The sequence below is a fragment of the Helicoverpa zea genome, chromosome 3 (genome assembly GCF_022581195.2).
Source record: "Helicoverpa zea isolate HzStark_Cry1AcR chromosome 3, ilHelZeax1.1, whole genome shotgun sequence".
Taxonomy (NCBI): Eukaryota; Metazoa; Arthropoda; class Insecta; order Lepidoptera; family Noctuidae; genus Helicoverpa; species Helicoverpa zea.
The window spans coordinates 13,176,598-13,183,843 of NC_061454.1; the positions used below are offsets into that span (position 1 = coordinate 13,176,598).

At 36.5% G+C, this 7,246-nt stretch overlaps 1 non-coding gene across 1 annotated transcript; it reads right to left on the bottom strand.

Annotated features, from left to right (window-relative positions):
• Nucleotides 1-3,755: 3,755 nt before the first annotated feature.
• Nucleotides 3,756-3,828, bottom strand: Trnar-ucg. The gene has a single exon. It is a non-coding gene; the product is annotated as a tRNA-Arg (tRNA).
• Nucleotides 3,829-7,246: the final 3,418 nt, after the last annotated feature.

The window sequence follows — 7,246 nt, forward strand, 5'->3', positions numbered from 1 at the left end:
TGCTCCATTACTGTTTCTAAACCCCACCCAATTAATATTTTTTTAATATATTCAATGTACAGACACAGTTTTTTTACAGATTTATTATATGTATAGATAAGGTAATCTATCCGTATTTATCATCGGCGGCCGGTTAACGCGAACTTGCCCGGTGATCCGTGATCCGGTCAAAAGGCTCTCATATCCGGCCCGGCCCGGTCGAGCATATTATGGCGGCGCGGGAAATATTACGTAAATCAAATGTTGGACCAATTTCTTTTAAAGAAGGTTATTTAGTTAAAAACTTTTTTTTTCTAAAATGAGATTTTATGAAGATTAATGAGAGTATTTTTAAATAAGCGATCGAAGGTGCTCTGTAATTATTTATAACATCTACCTCTGTTAGGTAACTTTTTGCTTAATTTGGTCCTATCTTATGATCTAGGCCAAATATTCTCAACATGGGCACATTTCTTAGACCTAGCAAAACTAGAACTTCATAGTAAAACTTGATAGCAAATATAATGGGGATAAATATAATAAGCTGATAAGGAGACATGTCGAAAGCTTCCATGTGCATGCATACCTATGCATATTTGATGGTGCTACTGCTATGAGGAAACTTATTCAAAACTCTGCCCTTGCTTTATCTAAGATACAAGACAGTGGAAATTTAAATATAACGTCTCAATTCTTCCTACAACCAACACCAAAAACACGAAAAAGGGCGAAACTACATTTCATACACTTTACGGCTTCGCCCAAAAATGTTGTACACAAGCATCGTTTGTTTACAAATGGTGCGAAATTTCTTTATGTTTCAAACCTTTTTGGGTAAATAATACCGGGGATTTTTTCAGTAAATATTCTTTAAAATCACGCGCGGCACTGCGGGATTCGGTGATACCTTGCGTCTCGCCCCGCACCTACGCGCGGGGGTGCATGTTTCTCCGCGTGTATGCGCGTGATCCGCATGAACGCGCGAGGATACATTTTCAGTTTGTTGGACTGTGCGTGTTTTTCATACAAACGGAGATATTTAGGCGATTCTCACACTGCCCCGCATGATGCAGCGTAGCGCGTGGATGCGTTTTCTTCCGTTGCTTGTAAATCGCCGAAGAGAGCCGACGTGCGTGAATTAACAAAACGCACCTACGCGCGTAAGTGCGCAAAAAACCCGCACGATGATGCAGATCTAGACTCCCGCAGGAACGCGCGTAGGTGCGTCGACACGCAATATGCAGCGTGATGCGGGGCAGTGTGAGGATCACCTTACAAGCAACGAAAGAAAACGCATCCACGCGCTACGCTGCATCATGCGGGGCAGTGTGAGAATCGCCTAAATCTCATAAAAAATAAACGCCTAATAAAATCAGTTCCCGTCCCCACCAATAGATGGCGCTATCCTATAAACTCCCTAAATCGCTACATTTTACGTAAAAAATCATGTCAATATATTTCTAAAAAGCTCCCCGGTTATCGTTTCAGTAATAAACGTCTTGAAGACAGGGCCATCAATTTTGTAATCGTCCCATTTCTCAACTGTACGTCGATGTGAAAAAAATTGCTTTAGGACCACAGGATAGAATAGTTTCATACATTTTTATTGACACGCTGAGACTTTCTTAGGTTGTGTTAGGAATATTTTCGGTGATAAAATTTTAGTATCACCGCCCCGTTCGGTAGTTCAAAGTGTTTGCATAATGTGTCTTCGTTTTATATGATATGACGTCATTTTTATGGATTATAGTTTTCTTATACGAAGTGAAGTGATAGAATTTTCTTAAGAAGTTTATAAAGTGTCTGTTTAATAGAAACTGAGAGGAATAAAGAGGAAATATGGGGTTGTTTAGAAAGAAACTTTAAGCAGTGTTGATATTAGAGCCTGTATCGATATTTAAAGAAATAACGGCGTTTTTATTTGAAAAGTAAGTAACTCAGTAAAAAGTGCCACATTGGATATAATATATTAGATAAAGTAGATTTCTGTGGTGATTGATTACATACCTGGCCTTTTTTTGGATTCTTTTCTCAATTCTACCTAGCATGATTTAATCTTTCTGGTATACCAAACCGAGTACTTAGGTTAAAAACATTTGAACATACAACATTATTTTAGGCCACCAAAGGAAATCAGCAGGGCCTACTTATTTTTCTTTACTTTAAAAAACTCTTCATAAATGAAACCTATGTAAAAAAAGATAAAACCCAGTAAGTATAAAGCAAAGAAACATTAGTAGAATGCAGCCCTGCCTACCGTCTGGCGCGGATATAAAGACCCGGATATGAGTCGCCCTTTGACCGGCCAACTTATATCCTGCCAGACAAATGTGCCCACGGTGCAGTGAGCTGTGTTTGTTTTTGTCTGATACCTATGTAGTTACATGTCTTCTTGAAGATTTTGTGTATTTTTGATTATATCAATTTTATTTACAGTAGATAACCTTTTTTGTGGAATAAAATTGTGGATAAAGATAAAACTAAGCACTTTGCCTCACACACTGCCACTGCCGCGGAGATTTTGCAACTAAGTACAACTTCTTCAACTTATTGTTTTGTATTAAAATACTAGCTTTTGCCCGCGGCTTCGCTCCCGTCAACTGACTTCTCTACTTTACCCTATTTTTTTTTTCATAAAAACCTCCTGACAATAACGAACACAACAAAAAAAGAATTAGCCAAATTGGTCCAGGCGTTGTTGAGTTATGCGCTTACCAACACATTTTGCGATTCATTTTTATATTATAGATTACTGAACAATCTATACTAATATTATAAAGCTGAAGAGTTTGTTTGTTTGTTTGAACGCGCTAATCTCAGGAACTACTGGTCCGATTTGAACAATTCTTTCAGTGTTAGATAGCCCATTTACCGAGGAAGGATATAGGCTACTTTATCCGGGTTCGTGCAGAGGTTCCCACGGGATGCGGGTGAAACCGCTGGCAGAAGCTAGTATATTATAATCGATTTTTTTCTTTACATTCTCTCAGCTGATGAAAAAAATTATTATAGCGCCATCTGTGGCACAAAGATGCAACTTTCAGCACTGAAAATAGTTAAGGTTTTATTACAATGTAATGATATTAATCAATAATGTTAAATCGTAAAATTTAAACTTAAACTTTTAATTAGATTTGAATATTATGCGATTAGATTTTTCTTGCACTAGTTTTTTTATGTCATTTAAAAAGATGCACCACCTAGTGTGATATATTGGAACTAATAGAAACCTGAAGCAAAGAATACCGGTGCTCGTGGCGGGCAATCTATTTTGACTAGTTCCCAAATTATACGGTAGATGGCAGTCAAGTAAGGTTGTGTCAAGATTTCTTTGATTTCCCTTTTCCAAGTCTGTTTGGACCTTAGCCTTTAGTTTTAAAACATTTAATTATTAAGATACAATTTTCGTAATCGTATTACTGTAACACATTTCCTATCAGCTAATAACAACAGTAAACAAAAAATTCATTAAATATTTTCAATGCCGCGGCAACAATCATGCATGCATGCAGCATGCCATCGGCATATACAAGCATAAAATTCATGCCAGTCAGCAGCAGGAATACCCGAAGGCATTGTACCTATGTAATTAATAAGTAGTCTTTATAATATACCCCTAACCATCCTCTCATACTGGGTAACAATGAAATGCCGATTATTACAGTCAAGGTGGAAGCTTATACACTTTCAATCTTCGTTATAAATTAAACTACCTAGCAATAAAAAAAATATTACAATGCATTGCATTACGTATTTAGAAATCCAAAAGTTAATTTCGACCGTGACAGGACTCGAACCTGCAATCTTCGGATCCGAAGTCCGACGCCTTATCCATTAGGCCACACGGTCCTTGCATATCTCGGTCAAAATTATACATAACATTCGCGTTTTAATCGATCCGTATATTTTTTATCAGTTTTGTGTAAATTGAATAGATGATGCTAATTGGTATCAATTATTGTCTATTTTTGTTATATAGTTAGTCTATAATTTGTTTAGATTAGTGGATACTTACTACTTTTAGTAATTTATAAATTTACTTTAAATCGTGACAAATCTCAAGAATTTTTATGTGTAGGGTGCTTACCTAATGTTTTAATAATATAGGAACTAGTAAATACGCCTAATAAATGAACATCATTGTTCGACGTTGTTCTAACTCATTTAATCTCTACTTTTTATCAGCGCATACATTGTAAGTACGCAATAACGTAGCTAGTAGCACACATTTCTATGATAGTTACTTCGTAAATAGATAGCCATGGCTATGAACAAGTACATGGTCGAACAATCGTTAAAACTTATAGTTTACAAATAAATTAACGCATTTTATCCTTGTTTATGACAAAAAGGTCGTCGATAACTAGGAAGAACCCTGCTGGAAGCATATGTAGTCAGGGTAATGTGTCGATAAACAATAATCGATATGTCATTGATTAATGATCCTGTCTTCATATGATTATGCTTATGAACAAAAGAACTAAATGATCAATTTGAAAAAAAAAAACAAACATAATATCTGTACAAGTGAGATATTTGAGTTCAGCGCCATCTAACAAGTTCTGTACGAACTACTTAACCCAATGCGACTCTGAACTTCTGGTTTGAATCCTTCTTGCGTTTTCAACTAGCTCTGCTGGTTCTGATATTTGAAAATAGATGGCGCTGTAAATTAGTCTCAAGGCTTTCCACCAGGTGGCGCTATGTGATCAGGATAGCATTGTCTTGAAATCCGTACTGTTCTCCCAATAGATTACGCTTATGAAAAATAAATTTTGAATAATTACTAGAATAACGATTTGGCATTACAATCGTTATGAAGGCAGTGTAGTTCTTGGTATATAATTTACTGGCCTTCTAAATAGAAATCTCTTTACATAGATAAGATTCGTACATCTATTCTTGCAATTGTTGATAGAAGTAAACGCTGTTTCATTGAGCTACGACTTACTACACGTCTTAAATAAACCTAAATACACTTCAGGCCAAAATCATTAGGCAGCTCGAGCCATTGACTTGGCACCATCGTCCGTCTTGAGTGGCAATTTGCCAGTCCCTGGAACACTTAGACGAATGTGTTTGCCCCTTAGTACGTGCCCTCGACGTTTAACGACAACTTGGCAATTTTGCCATTCTCGAGTGGCGTCCGTTTATTTGGCTTGAAGTGTACCGTATTGAGGTTATTTTGGGAATAAATTGGCAACAATGTGATACTTCGTTAGAGGTATTTAGATGTGTTTTATATGCTGCTGTAGGTATTTAATTAGTGGTACTTACAAAAAAGTGATTTGAGTTTTGAGAAGGATGTTTTTAAAAGTCTTGTAAAAATTGTTTGGTCCGTAGTTACCTACCTACTAGGATTTCCACTAATGAGTCAGTTGTAATAAGTAGGTACTTAATTGGACTTAAAAACCTTAATCCGAGTTTAAAGAGAGGTGATTCTCACACTGCCCAGGTACTTACTATATCAATATAGGATAGGTAACATCGCTCTACTTATCAACTATAGTTTTGGTGGATATGTCACAAATTATCGAATTCCTAAGTTAATAAAAAAACACTAGGTATAGGTATTCAAAAATGTATTCTAAGCATAGAACATGTCAATCTGAAAACATTATCAAATTAACCAACTAATTATTAGAACTCGGAACGGCCACAACGACAGCGGTCGCCTTAACGATAACTGGACCTACCTATGTAGCATCAGTTTCTTAGCTGAAGTAAAAACATAGCTTTATAAGTAGTAACCTTTTAGACCCATCACATATCTAATAATATAATATAGGTACCAAATTGATAAATGACCTAATTATACAACGAACTAATTAAACCCAAACTATTCAGAAGTTAATAAATTAAAACCGTCTTGTATCTGCCGTCAAAATCTAACTGCCTTCCAAACTACCAATACACAAAGTCGTAAACTGAAAAAAATAAGCCATAACTCCACAAACGAAAAACCACCCTGTATTGTGTAGCTTAAGGTTGAAATTTCCCTAACCAAAAGAATAATGCATTAAAAACACTATTTATAGAGAGCTGTCAATTTAATTCGGATCAAATTCTGGTCGATTAAAAGCATCTGTTCTTTTACCCCATGCGGATATCAACTCTATTTTTATACTCATAAGGTGGACTATTAATAGTTCGAGCTACCAAGTGTGTAGCATGATATTTTTTCCGAAACATTCTTGACCGCGGGTGGCCTGCACACGGGAGATTTCTCCTCCAATCAGAATCTTTGTATTTGAGATGAAACAAAGCCGCCTTTGTTGTGGGCGTGGCTTTCTTTGTTCCCCACAATGGGATGACAGTTAGTCCCTTTGTGTTCATTGTGTGGGGTATTGTTAACCTATTGTGTGGTTGGCAGGCGAAGTCGGGGGCGGGGCGAGTCGTGTATGTGCTGAAATTCGTTTTTACCTAAAGTCCGATTGTTTTGATTGGTGGTGAAAGTGTCTTGGTATCTTGGGAGGTGACGGCAAGAAAAAATGATTACTTAGGTTTCTGTTCTAGCTTCTTTGTAAAGTTTAGTTTACCAACTAATGTAAAGATAACTATGTGTAGAAATGCTTTATCAATGTATTAGAGGACCATTGCCAATTTTAAAATCTTTGCTGCAGCTGAATCTATCCTTGGAAAATCATTATTTCTTCACATGTTCCCAATCCTCACCATTTTAAAGGTATCTAAGTCTCAAACGAACGGACACTCATTTGCAACTGGCAATTCTAGACTTGTGCTAGTTACACATTACAAAAATATTAATTACCTACACAGTTCGAATTCTCAGCTACTTCTCAATTGCCATAGCCATTAGTAAGTAACATAACAATAGTCCAGAATTGTTTCAAATGCTCGACAGAACTAACGACCATTCCATTTCGTACCTATAATACAGGCTGACACCTAGTTTGCAGGTGAAAAGCTTAACTTATATATTTTTTAGTGTCCTAGCTACTCCTCAGTTATCACAGCGAGAATACCTAGGTAATGAAACAAGTTCCCCAATTATTCAAAACGTTCAACTACACTCTAGACTGTTATGTAGAACTTCAAACCCTAATACATATACAGACATCTTTTGAAAGTCTTATTTTTTCTTTTATAAAGTACAACAATGTTACTACCTAGGATACCTACTCTGACACTCCTCACTCCTCACTTCTTGGAATAAAGTCCCCAGTTGCTTAAGACGTAGTAAATACGCCTTGACCAGATTGCAAATCCAAACCCTAAAATCGACGCCTTAGAGTGAAAACCTCGT